Source organism: Motacilla alba, chromosome Z (genome assembly GCF_015832195.1).
Source record: "Motacilla alba alba isolate MOTALB_02 chromosome Z, Motacilla_alba_V1.0_pri, whole genome shotgun sequence".
Classification (NCBI taxonomy): domain Eukaryota; kingdom Metazoa; phylum Chordata; class Aves; order Passeriformes; family Motacillidae; genus Motacilla; species Motacilla alba.
Genome location: NC_052046.1, coordinates 6,824,523 through 6,845,561, shown reverse-complemented (window position 1 = coordinate 6,845,561; position 21,039 = coordinate 6,824,523). Strand labels below are relative to the sequence as shown.

Here is a 21,039-nt window from a genome sequence, read left to right as displayed (position 1 = left end):
GCATTTCTCTGGGTGCAGGTTCCACTAGATGCATCTTTAACGTGTTACTCCTGCCAGATTTCAGTCAAAGCAGCAAATCTAGGGTGTGCAGACAGATGAGTGTTTCCAACAGAGGACAGCAGGTGCACAGAGTGGACTGTGAAAAGGAGGGGAAACGGGACTTGCATTGATCTTGGCTGAGTGCAGCAATCTGAACCATGGACAACTCTCTCTAATGGGCTGTGAGAATTGTGCTGAGAGGCACAAAGTGTGGGACAGGCAGAGGAAAAGTTGGAAATACTTTGAAGTGAGAATCAGCCTAAATCCATCACAATGCACAATCAAGTACATATGCAAAGCTGGTCTTGAGGTGCTGCCTAGAGGCTCATAAAATCAGTTTTCTATGCTGGTCATTAGCAAAAGGTTGATTGTTAAAGCTGTTAATTTTCTGTAGTGTAGTTCAGTTTACTGATAGACAGAGCTGGAAGGTGCTTCCTCAATATTTTAACCTAGTTCCTAAATAGGAACAAGTTATTTCAGACTTTGTGAAATTAATGAGGACTGTTTGCCAATGGCTTGCTTGTGACTGCCTTCTCTGATGTCTAATAAAGGACAACATCAATTAGCTCTTTCTTCAGTGGAAGCAGTGGTAGTGCCTTTTCCTCACCATCTTACCTTTTTCCAAAATTCATATTAAAGCAGAATGTATCTGAGTATTTTTGCTTCCACCGCTTAATTTATCCAAAATCAGCTGAGTTCAAAAGTTGAAGGACAGACACAGACTGTATTCCTTCCCCTTGAAGCCAGATTTATAATTTTAGAATAAGTCAGAGTTGCTTAGGGATCTCCATGGCAGTACTATATAATTTCTTCAGTGAACAGGTTGAGATAACAAAATTATCATGACCACTCTTCAGCTGAGCTGATTAGCCCATGCCTCACCAACAACTGCCCCTCTCTGGGGGTCTGATCCCATGATTCAGTCAGACCCTGCCTGTGTGCACAAGGACCTACTCCCCTGTAATGTTCAGAAATTCTGGCAGATGTTAAGAAATATCAGAATCTCACTAGGGAATTAACTGGGGTATAACCCCAAGGGACAGATAATGAAACAAGGAAAAAGGAAAAAATGGGTTACATGAATTGTCCAAGGAATGAAAACTTGTGGCAAAAACCCTCTTTTTTCTCCCACATACTGACTTAGGACATTGAATAATATCCTACTTTTAAACATTGGTGATTTGCTATTTGGTACAACCCTGCAGTACTTGGAAAGTTGTGTCTAGGGTTTCATTGGGTTTTGTTTCTCTTGAACCAAATTCAGATCTTTCAAGTAATAGTTTGCAACAGGAGCAGGGCTATTAATTTTCTCTCATTAATTCATCCACAGAACTAGACCAGACCATTTCCATTATTGAAGAAGAATTTAAACTCCTGCCATGTGCCCTTCAGACACAAATCTAATCCTGTGCCACCACTAGGTCAATTTCTATCAGGACAGTGATGATAACCCTTCCAAACCCCACATCCCTGTACCTCCTTAACATTGTGTTTCTCTGCCCTTTGTTTATTTCATTTCCTGTGCTCACCAGGCAATGAACCTCCCCAGGTTCATTCATTCATTTCACCTTGGCAGCATGTCACTATGCAGACAATCTATTGAGGATGAGATTGAAATAATATTACACTACCGAGCTGATAATTCCTGACTTTAATATCTCTTAGCAGCATTTCCATTGTGCTATGTCAGTGAAACAGATCAGACTGTAAACCAAAGGGAGTGTGGGGGGAATACTTCTGCTATCAAAATTAAACTTCTTATACATCAGAAGCAGAAGGTGAAGGGGCAAAACAAAAGCAAGGGAACAGATCAGTTACCTTTAAAGTAGGACCTCCTCTGAGAAGGTAGCTAATAAACATTGATATTTAACTCCAAGCACTGTCCCTCTCTCTCTCTTTTCTCCCATCTCCTTGTCTTGTCTGCTCCCAATAATACACTAGGTAGATTATATATAGCTCATTTTAGTGACATCATAACCATTCCTTTGGTCATTATCATGTTACTTAAACAGATTTATGATTGGTGCGTTTGAATAGAAAAAAGGATGAAGGGGGGAATGTTCAAGGAGCCAGGAGGAAAGATATTAGAGAAGTGTGGTCGAGACAGCCTTAAGAAGCTCTGTGAGTCACTTTGATCTCTAAATCCAGTCAGTAAGTCTGTCTTGTAGGTAAGAGACAGGGCGCAGAGTTGGGACAACCTTAGTATTGTTCTTGATCTGGTTTTTTGCTATCTGGACTACAAGGATTGTTTAGCTTTTATCACTGTTTCTCCATCTCAAGTTTATGTGTGAAAGAATATCTTTTGTGCTTTAAGGGCTAGATGGACAGGCTCATGTTAAGAATATTCACTCCTCAGCTTCAGTTGATATGGCACCAGGGGAAAGCTTGGCTCAACAGTTGTCTCTAATAGACCCAGATCATGGGTCACATCTGATCCTGAATGCTGATATTTCACCTGAGGAAGAGGATGGAGTTGGATAGAGGAGTAGTTCAAATTCATTGAATATCCTCTGCTGCCTCAGCAAGCAGCTTATCAAGGGAATCATTACCAGCGTGAAATTTTTAAATGTGTGTTTACAGATGAGTCTATAAAGAAGGTGCCTGGAAGATCCTTTCAGTTCTTTCAGGAGAATTTCAAAGGCCACATCAGCTACAGATAAAATGCAAAAAGTTGAAGAGGTCAAATGTGAAACAAATGGACCTCTGTTTAACTCTTTATTTCCTGGTGATGCTGGCTGACTTCCTCGAGCCTCTCTACCACTCAACCTGCCTTTCTGGCATTCCTTGTTGCATGCTGATGTCACAGATTATCCCTCCTGCACCCTGTTGCTGCTGGTGTTACCATTGCTGCCCATATCTGAGATTGTAAGCTACAAGCATGAAATCAGGCGCCAAAAAAGAACTAAAACCCTGCATCTCTCTTTCTGCTATTGCCTCATACCTGTTTCTACAGGTGCATTCAGACTGAGATGATCCTCATTGCTGTATTACAAGCCTGGTTAAAAGCGTAAATGAGAGACACGTTAAGGCTGAATAAGTTACCAGAGAGGAAAAGCCAAAGGAAAGAAAATTTAAAAATAAAGTTTTTAATGGGTTTCTGAACTTTCTGAAAGGCTGCAGACACAGCATCCTAGTTTTTGAGATCTATGCAGTGATGAGTTTTCCCCTTTTTCTTTTGCTGTTGCAGTTCCTCATGCAGCCAAAATACAAGTGGTCCTTTGGCACTGATTTATATTATTTTTAGAGATGTGCAGGCAGCAACAGTTTTAAGCCCTCAAAGCCTAATGATATTTTTTCCTTTAAAGAGGAAAGAGAAAGGGAAAGAAGTGATCCTCCACAGCAGATTGGAGCAGGAGAGGTGACTGGTAAAAATTATGATTGGCAAGTTGAGCAACATACCCTAATTAGGTGGGAACTTGGTATTTGCAGTGTGGCTTCTGACCTGGTAAGTTCTCCTCTGACCAGAGGAGGGAATTATTCCAACACCTTGTAGAGTCTTCATGGTCTAAAATCTGTTTAGCTCTATGAGGAACCTCAAATTTAAATGATTCTGACTTCAAACTCTGAGAATGATGTTCTGAAAATAGTTAATTTTAAGATTAGGGTACTGGAATAAGACTGAAGACTCTTCAGTCTTATTACCAATTCTGTACCAAAATTTCAAAGTCACTGTGGGAAAGGTGCACAACTTCAGTCACATTTGTTGAAAAGGGATGTTCTTTTGCTTGTCTTGTTTCTGTTAAAAAAGCAAAACAAAACAAAACAAAAAACCCCAAAACACAAAACAAAACACAAAATCAACCAACCAACCAAAAAAAGCAGCATTGGGAAGGGGTGTTCTCCTGACACACAAGTCCTGATCTCAGGCTCCTCTAAAGCATAAACAGCCAGAAGCAATTCAGGACTGGCACATCTTCATCAGAACACTGGGAGTACTTTCATTGGTACAGATTTAGTCATCTACAGTACTGGCATTTACATCTGAGATAGTCATCTAGGTCACCTTCACAACCCATGAGAAATAGGCAATTCTGGAGGACGATCCATTTAATTCAAATGTAGATGTCAGGAGAATCATTCTCTGGAGTTGCCTATTTCTCTCCATTCACTGTGCACAGAGTTTAGGCAGTTAGGTCAGATGTGTGTTCATTATACACATTTATCAATGAATCTCAAGTTGTGACACCCTGCAGAAGACACCCTCCTCAAAGCATCTAGACTTTCCATGATTGGGTTTGTGGTTAGTTCTCAAATGTGGGATCCTAGTTACTTGTGGAAACTCCTCTCAGGGCTCAGCTTTTGCCCTGACCTGCAATAGCTCAGAAGCTTAGGACAGGAATGTGTGCTGATGAAGGAAGTAGGCAACAACTTTTAATTTCTAACCTGGTATAAAGAAAAACAACACCCACACATCTTCAAATGTGAGCAATTCTGTCTGTAAGGGAAATAATGAACTTAGGTTTGTGAATTTTTTTTTCGTGTGTCAGCAGTGGTGGGCATTCTCCACAGTCCACTAAGGCATCCCATTTCATAAAATTAAGGACAGCAAAAGAAACAGCATTTCCTTCATCTGGGAGCCTGATTCCACAAAGCTGGTGAGAACTTTACATTTAATTGGATCTGTCCAAAGAGTTCAAAGGTTAAAGCTAGGAACAAGGCAGGAAGGAAGACTAAAAGGCACCGAGGAAAAGATTGCTTAAGAAGATGAACTGTAGGAAAAAAATAAAATTAAAGGTAAAAGAATATAATAAAATGGACAAACCAGCCTGGAAACCACCCCAATGCCAAAAAGGAAGCCATTCATTTACATTCGCAAGAAACGCAACAGCAGCTGGAGGTGTCTGGGCACTGCCATTCCACAGATGATGTCAGGCCTGCAGAAGATTTTTCAATTAATTTCTCTTGACCCTGTGCCTTGAACCCTCATTCCTATTTTTAACAACCCCATTCTGTTGAATGACCTTGGGACCTAGTGACCAATAATGCCCATTTAAGTAACTGCGGGGGTGTCGGTAAGTATGCAAGGAGAATTTGCAAAGGGCTCATTATATAAAGAGTTAGTTACCACAAAGAAGGGCTCTCTGTCTCTCTCTCTCATTCTTGCCTGTAGGCTAGTAGTTGGGGACCTTAAACAGAGACTTGATCACACTAAACACACAAAAAAGGCCAATATGTGTGTAGATGGCTTGCAGAACTTGGAGAACAGAAGAAAGGACATCTGAACAGGCACCAATCAAATACATCAGCATCTTGGAGAAACCATCAAAAACTTAATATTTCTTCTTTTCCATTAAAATATTAGATAGAGAAGAATTGCAACTGAAATGAGAAAAAGAGAAGTGCCAGATTGTGTTTCACATCACAGTGTGCAACCCACTGTAGTCCTGTTAATTATTTGGAAAGACCAACTCATAAAGGATTTGGCTTCAAGTTCATGTATGTACAGCAATTGCAGAGCAATTCTTTCTGTCAAAAGAAAGTAAGATGCACTAAGCCTCTTTGCCTCACCAGTGTTTCAGAAAACAATTTTATGCCCACAAGATACACACTTCAAAACATCCTGGGAGAGGTACAGCAATAAGCCTTGGTTGCAAACATAACATTTATTCCAGTATGAAAATACATGTTGCCCTCTTGTAAGCATTGTAAGATTATGAACATGTTCTCTTTCCTGTTTTTGGTACATGTGTTTGGTAGGCTTAAAAAGTAAGATGTTTCTTTGTTTTCTACAAAAAAACCCAAAAAGTAAATAAAAGGAAATTATCCTCTGTTGGATAGTGCTGTGATGACACCATGGGACAAAACCAGCAGGTACTGTGATGTCACGCAAACCTCTCTGTGCTCCTCTGCTAATGGAATAAGCACCATTTTAGCTCTTAACTCTAGGTTTCAACCATCTTGCCTTTCACACAATGCTCTGGATCCAAGAGGGGCAATAACAACAGATAAGGCAAGGCTTAAAAAAAAAAAAGAATGATAAACTCACTAGACTGTGTTGGATTTAAAGCTGGATTCTATTGCAAGGGAAAGGAACATTTTCTTTGTAGTGCTCCCACTCCTGGGGTTCTGGCAGGTAAGAGCCAAAAAAGAGGTAAGAGGATTTATAGGAGTTGTGGGTGATGTTGGATTAAGGCTATTAATCAGAACGTAAAAACTGTCATCCTGGGTCAGACTAAAAGTCTGTAACAAAATAACCTGTTCCTGACAGTGACCTGTAACAGATGTTTGGGGAAAGTGTATAAAAACCATGGCAATTACAGAGTGATCTTTCCCCTGGCTGTACTCTTGAGTCTGAAATCAGCAGTTTAGAAACTTCCCAGGTTTTTGTTTCACAAACTTTCAGAAGGTTTGCATTAAAACATTGCAGAAATCCACCAGGAAGTCAGACACTGTGGATGTGTACTGGTGAAAGCCTTTCTCTGTCAGGAATTAACAGCTTTATAATATTACTCCAAACAGTTTTAGTCCCTTGACTAAAAACACCACTGGCACGTAAGCAAGAGCCTGGTTTTCTCTGGGATACTATTTTAGCCCCACGCCTATCAGCTCTTGCCAAAACTCACAAACCTACCAAGATGTATGAACCTAGCAAATTACATGGTGAAGGGCTGCATACAGGACTGGAGCAGGAAGATTTCAAGGCTCTCTTCTCTGCAAGTTCATTAATTATGATAAACCTGTTCATCCAGCATCCCTTGAAAAACTCCTCTCCATGTAATGTCCTTGTAACACTCTTGCTGGGTCACCGACTAGCACGGCGGCCAACACACTCTGCCCCAGCAGCGCTACAAAAAAACTGATCCTAAGCAGCGATCAAAGGAAAGCAGAAGGGCAAAGCACCAGCAGAACAAAGAAGATAAGGACCACAGAAATCCATCAAATTTTAAAATGCATCGGATGCACTAACATCTCAGAGGAGACTCAGATAAGGACACAAGTAGCTCTTCTTACATATTCCTTCAAGGCTGAGCTCTGACACACAGTCTTACTCGCCAACAAGTTTGTTCACCTATTTGTTTGTTCAGACTTTCTCTTAAGTGGAGAGATTTCATTTTGCTGACCTCCATTGATTATTAATAAACAAGAACCAAAAAATCAAAATGCTGCTGTGTCTATTTCTTCACTAGTCACACAAATCTCACTTGCATCTGTGAGCTCCTATCACCCTAGCTTCATCCAGGACAGAGACCTCTTGTGTGTGTCTTTAAAACAATTTTGTCACTGTTATATTCAGACTTTGTTTCTGTCTTGTATATTTCCAGACATCAGGAACACCCTCCCTTTTTTCTTCTCAATTCCAATTAGTTTCTATTATAAACTTTTTCTTTCCTTTCCTTATACCTTTTAATCCCCCCTTCTCTTTAATACACTGTCTCTGTACTCGTGGTGCTTAACTCCCAGGAAGTGTTTTGGGACATGGTTGATTAAAAAGATAGAGGAAATTAAATTCAAGCAGTTCTGTATTTTTACTTTTGCACTTCTACTTTACCCTTTCAATACAACATCTGTAAAAACTAAAGTATTTATATGTTTGGTAATTTAACTTTTTTTTTGTCAGTCAAGACTTTCTAAATTAATTGTTGAGATAGAAACATATATGATGGATATAAAAATTATATTATTTTTTTCCTTCTAAAACTTACTGCAGTGTTTTAACTATAGCATTATTTATATAACAGTTCTCATGTTTTCTAGACATTTAAAATTAATTCATGTTATAACATTTTTCTGATGTCATGTGGAATGCCTAAAGTACTTTGGGTTCGTATTTCTTTCTTTTCAAGCAGAGTTTTAGGTACTAATGGATTGACTTATTTACAGACATGGAAGTTTCAGGAGAAAAATTAGATATGAAGCTTTGGTCATTACAAGTTTAAGCCTCAGATAATCCTCATCCTCCTCAACTGAAAACTCAAATTTAATGGATTTTATTTGAATTTCATTCTGTACATTAAAAGGTGGGGATTTTTTTCCCCTCCTTATAAAGCTATGCAACATGGCATGATGTTGGAACTAGGTGATCTGTAAGGTCCTTTCAATTCTATGATAATCCTGAGGAAAAAAAAAATCAGCCTTCTGCCTGAAGTTTTGACACATATTCTTTTCCCTGCAAGCCTGATTTATTTGTAAAAACTTCTAATAAACATGAATCTGACATTCAGCCTAATATGCTGGAATCAAAAGCTGTTATTGACTTTGCCATATTGATCAATGGTGGCCCAAGCCCCGTAATAGATTACGGTGTTTCTCTCTAAATGCAGCTGCTCAGCTGTTCCCTCTCTGCATTAAATGGATGTTCCTCTGACAGGAACTGTTAAAATGACCTGGTTCAGAGCCTCTTGTCCTGGTGCCCTTCCAGAGCCACGCAAACACCGAAGCAGCAGGTTGCTTCTTCTGTTTGGAGGTGCATTTCTCGTGGTTCTTTGTTACTCACTCCTGTTCTATCCCTTCTCAGCAATGCCTCCATCCCCTTCCCCGCGGCACATCTCACCAGCACTTGTGCTTTGCTGCTCTGCTGTGTGCTGTATTCTCACTGCATAGACTGGGAACAGAGCCACAGGGAGGCTAATTGCCTTGTCACACAGAGAGCTCATGCCTAAGAGCGAGTTTGAAGCCATTTCTTTGATATCAGCAGCGGGCATATGAAAAGTTGACTAGCTCCTCTCTCACTATGTTCCTCAAACCAACCTTCTACGCCCAGGTCTAAATTCCAGCCTCTAGGTGAGGATATCTTCACCTACTTGAAGGGTATGGTAGGAGAGCTTCTCCATGACATCAGTCTGAGCTCGTAGGAATATGGAGAAGGATTATCTTAAGTGTAGAGGTGAATTATCCTACAGCAGACTGTGTAGTCATAGTCTTCCCTGTGCTACCTGGAGGTGACCACCCAAAAAAAAGTCTGGGAATGGCACCAAATCCCTTCAATAAGCAACAGCAACAGCCATCTATGTTTTGTGCTGTTCTGGGATGGAATTTGGGTCTGTGAACAGTCCATCTAAGGTCCTAGAGGAAGCAACCTTTCATGAAGTGTACAAGGATTCCAAAAACACAGGAAATGTTGCTATTTCTACAGCTGCCACTTCTCCTGAAGCCAGGAAAAAAAAAAAAAAAAAAAAAGGGCAACAACTACACATGCTTTGTGGAAATATGCAATTCAAAAAATGTTTAAATGCAGGGATTTCTAAGGAAAATTTCTTCTTCTCTTCTGAACAAAAAGATGCAATCTGTACTGAACAGCCAGTTGCAAAAAGTGCTTCAATATTATCTTTTCACAGGAAAAAATTATACATAATGCTGAAGAAAAGTGAGATGAACACATAAATGCTGTTTTCAGTGACACATTTTATTTTTTCAGATTGCTTTCCTGAGTTAGGATAGTTCCACTGGATTTAATCAGAAGAGAAACCAAAAATTAAAGAAAGGCAGAGAGGTTGAGTGATCTACTCAAGACAGGTCACGATTTTAAGTGAGACCCAAGAAGGTCAGGAGCAAGGTGTGTACAGGAGCTAACCAGAGGAAAGCTATCATTGCTCTTTCCTGAGAGCAAGCCCAGAGCCAACATTTCCAGATCTATAAATAAACAGCCTTTCGTCAAACTGGAAGAAAACAAAACTGTGCTATGAAGCAAACAATGGACACTGGTATTGAAATGAAAGGATTTGGAGAACATGAGAGTTTTAGAGCAGGTGGCATCAAACCCTTCCTGAGCAAGTCAAGGGCTCGGTGTCCCCAAAGCAACTCAAGAGAGAGATCCCCAAAGCAATCTCTTACAGAGTCTTCTGTAGTATGTAAATTTATTGAAATACAGTCCCCTTTGCCTACTGGGAGATGAGTACGCTGTGATCCGTCCTCTCAACCCACACTGACACAGGCAGCTGACATTGTGGTTTTGAAGATTTCCCTTTTGTTTTTACTGCCAGCTCGTGGGAGGGGGAGAGAAAGAGGAAGGGGAAAGAGGAGGGCGTATCGCGCCCGCGAGTGTGTGTAGGCAGGCCAAGAGAATCTGTGCCACCAAACACCCAGATGGCAGGAAAAATTCACCTTTTACTAACTGGATCCCTGGCAGAATTTTACAGCGTGTGGGTGGGAGAGAGGGCAGGGGCTGTGAGGAGGATGCAGGAAAGCAGAGCATGTAAATGCACATATGTTTGCACCAGAAAAAGGGAGAGAAGGGCATACAGTGAATTAAGAGGCTTTCATCTGCATGTACAGAGTGACAGAGCTGCTCAGGAGAGAGGAGCCGAGTTATGGCAGTGTCCTTCAGGAGCAGAAATCCAAACACCCAATAAACCTCTCCTTTGCCCTCCTCTGTGCAGAGGCACACAGGAGGCCTCTAGCTCCTGGTACCCATGCAAGGTATGTTACAGGACAATGTCATTCTCTCAAGATCCCCTGAAATGGGCTTTGAAAAGACTGAAAAGCTGCCTGTCTTGAGCAGAACATTCTCTTCACCTCTTGAAGTGACACAGCCCATATGCAAGTCAAGATTCACATTCTATGACTTCAGGCTCCTGACCACGAGGCTGTGCCTCTACCTACACCTCATTGCAATCTGAATTTTTGACTTTAGGAAGAAATGAACCAGTAGAAATCTTCCAAAACTACTTTTCTGGCCTCTGACATATCTGCTAAAAAATTTAAGCCAGGCCATGGGCTGGTTCTTGTGAGCACAAAAGCCTTGCTCACATGTAGTTGAATTCCCTTCTTCTCTCAAGAACTGAGAGGATTGCAATTCACTTCCAGGGATTGGACTGCACCCACAGTTACCATTTACCTGAGCTACCTGAAGTGCTTTATGACTTGTGGTTCTTGGCATACAAACACTACTCTGAGGGTTAAGAATTTTGGCTGGAGCAGGTGAAGTCTGCTTTGGGAGCATATGAGATACACATAAACAGCTCTGCAAAGAGGCAATTAAATAATTTAAAATATCCGACATTATTTGCATGCCTGAATCAGTACTGATGGTCATCCTCAAGGTATCTGAGACCTTTGAAATTCTCTCCATGATAGGAGGTGTAATGAAATTCATACAAGATAACTTAAGGCCATGACCATCTCAATTTGGGGGTGTTTCTCAAATATTTGTAATTGAGTCAGATCTGTTAAAAGACTGAAAAGTATTTCCAGGGAGATCTGACCATACTAGGGAAGATGTAAGCCTTTTAATGGCTGAAAAACCAAAAAAAAACCCCAAAAAAAAAAAAAAAAAAAAAGAAAAAGAGAGAAAAGGCTCATTTTAAGCTCATTTGGAGAAAGGGTACAAAACCATATAAAGAAAATCTGATAATGAGTGATCTTAAACCTTTAAGAGAGTATGCTGTGACCTAACATGTCTAATGTTCTAAGGTATGGGTCCTGGGTGTTGTGTTTCAAGCCAGAATGGACCATTTGGATTATAATTTTGAATCCCTAGTAACAGAATTTAAATCAGTAATTCCCAGAATGACTAAATGTCCTCTGTATCCCCCACTCAGCAGAACAAAGAGAATCCTGTGCAAATAGAGGTATTTTGCCCACCACCTATTTTCTGAAAACCATGCAGTAAAAGACTGGGCTCTTTATTCTTGATTTAGCCCCAAACACTAAAGAGATTCTCTACATTGTGCTAACAGACAGGTAAGTAAAGACAACTGGCATGTGCCATGGGGGAAATCGCTGGGAATGCCTCTGCAGTGAGTATCAAGGCAAATCTTTTCCAATGCCTTCAAGAGAAACCAAAAAGCAAATGAAAATGGGGGGGGGAAATGCCCTCACGTCTTCCTCTCTGAAGGCAGCCGATGCTTTAAAATTCACCAGACAAGGTCTGCCTTGTGGCAGACAGTGGGGTGGAGAGGGTGGCTGCTCCACTGCTCCCTGGGCCTACTCCCAAGAATTGCATCTGCAAGTGCAATTTTGGCTTTTCCATGTATCTGTTCGATTCTTATGCAGATATTTAGTACAGGGAGCTGGTTTTTTTCCCTGGCCCACCTGCTGTGAGGCAGGGAGCCTTGTGGGGGGCTGCACAGGCCATTTGTAACCTACCAACCGGCCAGTGACCAGGAGCTGCTGCAAGCAGCATTTCCAGCTGACTCCAACACTTTTTGACATGCATTTCTTTGTCTAGAGATTACAAACATGGGGGTGCCCCTCTATCCTCCCTCCAGCATTCCTTCTTTGACCCAGAGTGAGGTTATTCCCCCTGAGATGAGACACCCAACTGCAGGGTTTGCTGTAATGGCAAAATGGGGCAGCAGACGATCAGCGGCAGTAATCAAGGGCATGAACCTCAACCCTCTTCCCAATAGTGCTCTTGATCATGTGGAGTCAGAGCTGGGTATTTCCAGGTCTGCTGATCATGAGCTGCACCTTACAGAGGGCCTGCTTCTAAGGCCCCTGAAGTCATCCCTCTGTCTTCAGGAGCTTCAGATCAAGCCTGTAAGGAGACATCATCTTTGTAGGCAGTAGACTGATTATTAGATGGCACAGATCAGTGCAGTGACACTTCTATGTGCCACTTCTATGAAATGAGGCCAAGGTACCTTAATGGATAACTGTTTCAGGAGCTCCACTAATGAAAGAATACAGTACTTTCACTGAAAATACAACAAAGCTGCAGTGCCTGAACAGCAAACCAGTCAAGGCATTCCTGTGACTCCCAATACCTTCCATGAAGTCCTTTTCCCAATTTTGATCTCAAAAGGGATCACTTAACATATATGTGAACTTCACTTGCAGAGTGCTTATTTCTCCACTTTTGGAAAAGAATAGACAACCAAAAAAAAAGGAAGAAAAACTACAACAATTTTTATACTACTGCAACAAAACATATTACAAATTATTTGGGTCAGATGCACTTGTATACATGCATACAAGCATATATGTAGCAGTGTGCACAATCCACAGCTGTAAATACTTATTTAAAGGAAATATATATATGTAATTAACTGCCCAGATATTCAAAGTGCTGCAAGTATCAATTACTGGGTGAGTTTTTCTTGGGCCTAGACCCAAGTCCAATAGGGCATGACAGTCCTTTATAACAGGTTACCATCCTTTCTCAGCAGTTAAGGTGTTGTCACAGACATGCTAAGTGGACCTTCAAGGAAGCCACATTCTGAGCAGATCTCTTTCTTCTCAGTGTGTTCCCTGAACATTTGTTGTTTTACCAGCTCATACTCTGTCAAGGATGCATCACATAACACTGAATTCTGACAATATAGACCAGGTTTCATGAAAAATTTACTTTACACTTTACACTTCATCCTCAACCAAAAGGGAAAAGTAATTTTTTGTCCTAAATACAGGATTGTACCCTTCAGATATACTTTGTTCTTGACATCTAAACCTTTGACATCTGAATTTGAGATACTTATCCCATTACAGATAAATCATTTTGAATGGTCCATTGTCATTGGACCCAAGTGCTTAGTATGATTATTTTAAGTACAGAGAGGCTGTTCATTCCCTCCACTGACCACAGAAGGGGTGAAGTTAATAATCTCAGATGTAAATATCTATCTTTTAGCCATTTAGACAAATCCCATCCCTGAAGCTCAGCTTGATGGGGCGCATGGAAAAAGCTTGGTTTGTGCTGGAGAATTCCATGGGCAACTCTATAAGCAAAGATCCCTGATCCTTGCCATGATGCAGATGAAGCTACTCCAGCCAGCTTGTTATCTCAGTGAGCCCATATAGAGAGTTTTTGGCTGTCTCTGTACTGTGAACAGATTTACTGTTGCATCTGTGTCTGCACCAGGAAAACTTATCCTAGTTTCTGAGATGTGCAAACGCTTCTATCATGGATAAGACTGAACTGGCATTCATAGAACTGAAGTTATCGCCAGTATATTTTAATATTTCTCTGGAAGCACTGACTTTGTGTCCAGGTTCAAGACAGACTCACCAATATCTGAGATCTGATGCACAGGATGGGTTTGACAGGAAACGGCATCCAGTTTCATGTGAAACCAGCCAGAAGGAAAAAAACATCACAAAACCAATGAAACAGGCCAACAACAGCAAAACCAGCAAAAGCAAAAACAACTACAAAGAGCTGACTTAAAAACTAAGAAGGAAAAGTATCAAGCAGAGTAAAACAGCTGTGCTGCAAACAACTCTGGTGTTTTTTGCTTCCATGAAGAAAGCTCCTTTCAGAAAAAAAACCCAAAATAAAATAGTATCTGTCTGTATCCTTAGTCAGGATAAATTCCCAGATTCTCTGAGTATGTGGGCAATGCTCTTCATTTGGGGTTCAAAGCGAAGAACATCTCACTGTGAAAAAAGGCAGTGAGTAAGAAATTGTGTTGTACGGGAGTAACCTAAGTCCCACCTCACAGGCTTGCTATCCAGCAGATTTCCCCAGGCACTGATGCAAACATCTGGGCATTAATGTGCAGGGTGACATTTATTTCTTTATTTTTAATGCAGTGGGGAATTGAGAATTGTCATTTCCACTAACCAGGCATTAAAATACCTTGAGCCCATCAGACCCTCACTGAGTTTTGACTGAAAAGCACTAGGCAGAGAGAGGATGACACAGTCCTAGGAAACACTAAGGGAGATTAATGCAAACCACAGCGGCAGCACAAACAGTGCCCAGATGTAATGCACCGAGTAAACAACTTTTCTTTTCCTTTCCTTTCACATCGTACTGGATGAGCCACCAGAGGGAGTCCAAGAGATCTCCAAGAACTGCAGGATAAACAGCTCTGCTTTCGGCAAAATAAAGGTAATTAAACATTTTCTACCAGGGGCTGCAGAGTTCAAACCAGTGTGAGCTTCTTTAGGTCACTGCATGATCTTCATCACAGCAAGATTTCTTGGAAAACCTAAATCGGTATTAATTTAGAGTTTAACTTCTCCAAGAAAACAAAGGGAATAAAGAAGCAAGTTGTTTTTCTTCGTATTATTGTTGATGACAAAAATTTCTCCAGTGTATTTCCAATTAAATATTATTATGTGTTTCTAGATCAATCAGATAGAAAAGAAGGTCAGGCGACCGGAATCCAAAGGGCAAATGATGCTTTATCTGTGTTGCTGTACACTTGCTCATGTGTACAGAAATACACAGATATTTAAATACAAGTACACTGCACACTGTTCAGTCTTGTTTGGTAGCAGAGGGTGAGATATGAGATTTCACACTGCCTTGCATCTTCTATTCTGACTTCAGTGATGGAAGAGGAACACAGCTCTCCCAGGAGCTCAAGAAGGGGCAAAACATTCCACAGGCTGCTCTTTATGGCTGTGATGGGTAAATATGGGGCTTAAGAACATGGTTTTGTGGTGGACCTGGAAGTGCTCTGCTAATGGTTGAACTTGATCTTGAAGGTGTTTTCCAACCTAAATGATCCTGCAATTCTGTGTCGGGTTAGAGAGACACTACCACACAAATCAAATTACCATGCTCCTTGTAAGAAAAGGCAAAGGGTAGCAATGCTGGGCCACAATAACTGACATGCCAAACACCAGGGTTGTTCTCTGTTACGATGTTTTTGTGGAACCACATAAATGTCAGGAAGAGCATCTTATTCAAATTCTACTAGTCTCCTCTGGTCTAAGTTGGGACCATCAGTTTAATGTCAAAAAGCTGAGAATTTGTTTTCAACACGGAACTACAAAATTGTCACCCTTACCTTCGCTCTAGAGCTTGCTGTCTGGAAAGCTAAAAAGTTCATTTTTCCCTCTGTCTTTTGTCCTACAGTAATGAAATCTTACAAGACTACTCTGAAAACAGATGGGTTTCTGCAGAATATTGACATTTTCAGCAGGAAATGCATGCATATGTGGAGGAGGAAGGGACTCTTACTATTCCTGGGTAATATGGGGCAGACTGTGTTTTCAGTATCATGATGGTAGTGGTAACTGAGCTATTCCATCCAAGAACATATAGTCAAAATAGATGAGGCAAAGGAAAGGTGAAACAGGAACTGAGAGATGTGACTTTGGGTGTAGAGTGGATTGGTGACAGAGTACACTCTTATCCACTACCCTAAATAGACCCTTCTGTTGCTATCTTTGAATTTTCCACCTGTTAATTACCTAACCCATCATTGCATTGGGTAGAATATGATATTTCCACAGGCCTCTGTACAAGAGTAAAGAGCTGCCATAAAAGAATAAAAATAAAATTTCTAAAAGAGATTTTCAGTGATTTGGGAGCACTTTGTCAAGGAGATCAGGCTGTTGTTGAAGCCAAATGAGTGGCTCAAATAAAACCAGCTGGACCAAAATGCATCCAAAGTCCATGAGGTGAGACTTGAAAAAGAAGCTTGACCTCTTCCTCCTACATTTGGAGCGTGAGATAACATTCCCTATCAACCTGTCTGTTCTCTAGATCAGCAGATTAGTTGGGGTGATTAGAAGAAGAGAAAGGATATTTTCCACTCAGTTATTTACAAATTGTACCTAATGAATTATTGATCAGGTGAACAGCCCTCTGCACAGCCCTCTAGGAATCTGTCCTTTCCAAGCCATGTCCATGGCCCCTGGCCCACTAGGGCCAGTGGAGATGTTTCACCCCCTGTGCTAACAGGGTATTTGGCCACTGAGGCCACTTTTGTTTTTCTACTACTTTCTCAATGAAAATCAAATCTCATTAATTTAGCTGGAAAGCAATATAAATGGGGGAAAATACTGTAAAAATAACATTTGTCTATACATTTGTATAGATAAATGTACAGGATACCCACTGCTCCAAACCAGAAAAATAACTTCCCCATTGTTAAAGGAGGTGAAGGATGAGTACAAGATCCAAATTCAAGAGACCTGAGCTCCTTTCTTGTCTCTGCCACTGAAACACTGAGCAGGTCACTGGCTGTATCAGCCAATGTAATTACCTGTCAGCAATGAGAGTGCACAGCCTGTGCAGGTCTCATCCATGGCTCTCTTCACAGCCACTGGGGATGGAACCAAGGGCCCCACCAGTCTGGAGTGCAATTTATCCAGCTGAACACAGGTATCTGCTCAAGGCCAACACAAGTCATGCCCTAAAACTCACCATCTGTCTTTCCTACCTCTCCATTAACTATGAAGGGAACTGAGAAATACAAGCCTACACTGAATGCACCTAAAGGTAGATCAAATGAACTCCACCGCTGATTTATCTCTGTCCCAGTATTTCATGCTTGTGTCTATTTTGTCTCTGTGTAAACCCTAGGCCTTATTGCCATCTCCAACCAGGTTAACACAATGCAGTTTTATTTGCATCCTTTTGTTTCGATGCTTCTTTGAGAAAGAGATGAACTAAAAATACAGGCATCACAATCTGGACCCTGGATAGAAATGTGGTCTTGAATTCCACTGTAGAAAATACAGTGAGGCCCTATGGCTGTCTCTTAGCCTGCATTCTCAGACAGGAGCAACTTGAGCTGTTCTGTGCTAGGCCTTCCACCAGCACAAGGCAGAATCATGGTACTGAATTCAATGGCAATACTAAAAGTTATATGGTTGAATATCTGTTTATAATCTACACAGCAAATTTTTATGCTTCATGTAACTTCAGGCTTATTTTGATTTTTGTTGTGTTTTTTTTTTTTCTTTTCCAAGGGAAAATAATAAGTTTTTATTTATTATTATTGGGTTTTTGCATAGCTGGCAAGAAGGGTAGAGTCAATCTCTTTCTCTCTCCTCCGCTCTGAGTACCAGCTGTTCTTCATGAGGGGATATATGAGCAGTTTTATACAGTTTTAATATCCACCAGAAATTACATCTCACTGCTTTGGGGACTGAACCTTTAAAATTCAATTTCAAATAAATATAATTATAAAATAAGGCTGGGAAAAAAAAAAAAAAAAGAAGGCAAGAGAAGGAAAGAGAATATCAAAATTCAGCTCCTTGCTTTAAGAGCTTCAGGGCACAGCCAGCAGGGCTGTGTTCTTTAGCAACAGTAAGTAAAATGGCCCGGGGCTCTGAGATTAGCATGTTGATGTTTTGGTCACCATTCTCTATATGAACCCAGAGATGGAAAATCCCAAGCTGCAAAGAAGGAATGGGAGCAGGAGGTTTGCAGAAAAGTTTTTGTATCTCCCTCAAATCTCTCCTAATTGGTGAAATACTGAAAGAGAAGACATTGAAAAAACAACCTAAAACTGCTGAGGACTGCTGAAGTATCATACCAATGTTCATTCCCCTGAAAACCTCTACCTCTGAACAAACCTACCTCTGAACAAACTAAGGCCTCAGAGAGCACTGGTGAAATTCTGGAAGGTAAAAAAGCAAACCATGAGCACTAAAAAACAATCATTCCAAAGCCAAAAGTTTTGCAGCTTTTAAGTTTCCTTCAAAAATAACAAAATGGATGATCCTGTTAAAATGTAAGACTACTGGAACACTGTGGACATGTCAGCCTTGTTAGCCCTATGAGAGGGCTTCCGTACATGTGCAGTGTTTCTAACAGGCTATCACTTTTAACGGAAGAAGAATTCACATCAAATTAGGAAAGTCCTTGCCTACAGGTGTGAACAGACCTTAGCTAATAGGTGGTCCTTCTGCTTAGTGATGCTAAGGAAAACAAAACATATTTAGCATTTTGCAGCAGTGGTCTGCTATTTACTGCTAATAATACATAAGACTGTGCTGCAACACCTGTTGGGACCCCAGTAAGTGCACAAACTGAGCATACCAGCCAAGCAGGCAGTGCTAGCAGGGAAACAGATGCACAGAAAGTGCAGGTAGCTGATGCAGGGGTCGCGGGGCAGGGGACTCTCAGGGGTTTGTTCCCTGTCCCTGAGATTGCTGTGAATCCAGGGAGCACAGACATAATGGGAAAATCATTTGAAATCTGAGGATGGGCTGGTTACAAGTATCTGGCTGGCTCCTCAGTCTGGTTGGAAATATACTGGTTTAATGGAGTAGATGTGGAAATTCATGCCCATTGGCAAAAGCTTTGCTTCTTATAAATACATAGAAGAGACTTTGGAGAGGTGAGGAGCTCCCTGCACCCTCCACACTGAAAACAGATGCTGAAGAAACTCAGCAATTTGCATGACATCTTTTGCATGTAGGTGCCCAATTCTATGCCCAGCACCTCTGTGTACTTCTCTGCCTTGATTCTTAGGAGGGATCTGCTCTATCCAAAAGGCAATGCTAATACTTCAGAAAAGATGTGTAAGAGGCATGGTCACAGATTGGTTGAGCCATGTGTAGTTATGGGACCCAGTAGCTCACTTCTGATTTTCTGAGCTAAATCTAAGAATGTGTGTTCTCTGCAAATCAAGGTAAGAACAATTTTTGGGAAGAAATTTTTCCTTTCATAGAGAATTCTCAAATTTTAGAGCACCTAAATGACACAGTTGGGAAAAGCTAAGCATTCCTGAGGGTAGCTGAGAACACAAAAATCCCATGAGAGGAGGGAATCATGTTTCATGGTCGCAAGCATAATCATTAAATGAGGAAATAAACTGAAAAGGCCAAACACTTCTTTGGATCAGACATCTTACAAAGAGACCCAGATCTTGACCAGAACAGATTTTGTTCTAAGAACTGTTCTGGGACCCAGTGATTCCAGAAAACCTTTCTCTTTTTCTCTATCAGTTTTGTCAGTTGCTGCTGGGACTTCAGTGGAAATCCTTGGAAGCAGATTTCCTCTACAGCCTTTCCACATCATGCTCCAGTGACCAACTTTGCTCTGTACAATCTGCCCAACCGCAGCAGGACACAGCCACAAATCAGTCGGCACTTAAGGAGCCCCTTCACTTTTATCTCACCTTGCTCTCCGTCTGCTCCCTTCCCAGGCCTTGTCCTTTCTTATACAACTTGTGTATCATCAGATAACCAAGTAAATATCATTTTGGAGAGCTGCCCCCTCTTGCCATGCATCTGAATGAGCACCAGGTTTGCAGTTATTTGTTTAGCCACTGAGCTGAACAAATTAGATTAACACAACACATGCAGTGAGGGGAGGAGGACACGAGGAGGGGGGCCCTTCTGACAGAGACTGGAAAGATGCTGGGGAAGTACTGTTGTCATGGCAATTAACCCTGTCTTGGCAATGGTGTTCTTCATTCCCCCAGAAAATCTGCTAGGTGATTCCCCTTTCTTCTCTTTTCTGTGTGCTGCAGAACTGGGGCAGAGCTGCACAGGATCAAAGCTGTGCTTCAGAGCTCAGGAGGTTGTGACAGTTGCAGTTGTGTGAGGGGAGATGTGTGGGAGAAGCTTCCTTCTGCTAAATTTGGTGACACACTGTTAACAAGACAATACAACAGCAGGGTTGGTTGCTGTTTCCTCTCCCTTTCTCTATTTTTTTTTACAGGCCAATAAGACCTTTCATTATATTTCAAATGTGTTTCCTTTAAAGCTGTTGTGAAGATTCCCTCCTACTGCTTACACTGCTCTTCCTCTTCTCTCACTGCAGCTGATAAGCATCTCACTCTCTCAGGTCCTGTTTTGTACACCAGACACACAGCATGGGGTTGTGGCAAAACAGCTTGCTCTCCCCCCTTTGAGAAGGGCATCTCACAAGAACTCTGCTCTTACACAGCCAACTAGTCACCCTCACCTTTCATTTCAGGCAAACTTAGTGTGTTCTTCACCCACAGAGCTGGAAAACATGTCAAAAACTTTCCAAGGCAGAATTTCTGCTGGTTTAAATCAGTACAGCTCCCCTGAAGTCAAAGAACTTACTGTCAAGAGGGACCAGATTAAAGCATGGAAACCTTGGGAATGTTGTTGCCCATGTTTTATGGATGGCACAGCAGAATCAGAAAAGGGTGATTCACATAGAATCACTGTCCTGGGAGCAGCCAAAAACCTCCTGCATCACAAACCAGCAAGTCAAACACAGAACTTCTCTGGTGTGAAGCAGAAGTGACCATCTTCAAAACATTGTACCAGAAAGTCTGGAGACTGGTGCATTTTCCAAGTGGAAATTACCAAAAAGACCATAGGGAAATCGGATTTGTCAAAAGATAACTTTGACTGTGTTCTACAACTTTGACTCGGAGCCGGTATTTTTTTCAACTCTGCCCCTCTCATTGAAAGGTCTGGAAGCAGTGACCTCTCACTGTTGGAAACACAGCA

At 41.3% G+C, this 21,039-nt stretch overlaps 1 protein-coding gene and 1 long non-coding RNA gene across 22 annotated transcripts in view; one reads left to right on the top strand and one right to left on the bottom strand.

The window, feature by feature from the left end:
* CELF4 (CUGBP Elav-like family member 4) overlaps nucleotides 1–21,039 on the bottom strand; it is a 710,045-nt gene that overhangs the window by 487,769 nt on the left and 201,237 nt on the right. The window lies entirely within an intron of this gene.
* LOC119696209 overlaps nucleotides 1–21,039 on the top strand; it is a 125,283-nt gene that overhangs the window by 33,218 nt on the left and 71,026 nt on the right. For all 3 annotated transcript variants that reach the window (XR_005255541.1, XR_005255542.1, XR_005255540.1), the window contains one exon: nucleotides 1–21,039. This exon is cut by the window's left edge; it is cut by the window's right edge and continues 71,026 nt beyond it. This is a non-coding gene — a long non-coding RNA (uncharacterized LOC119696209).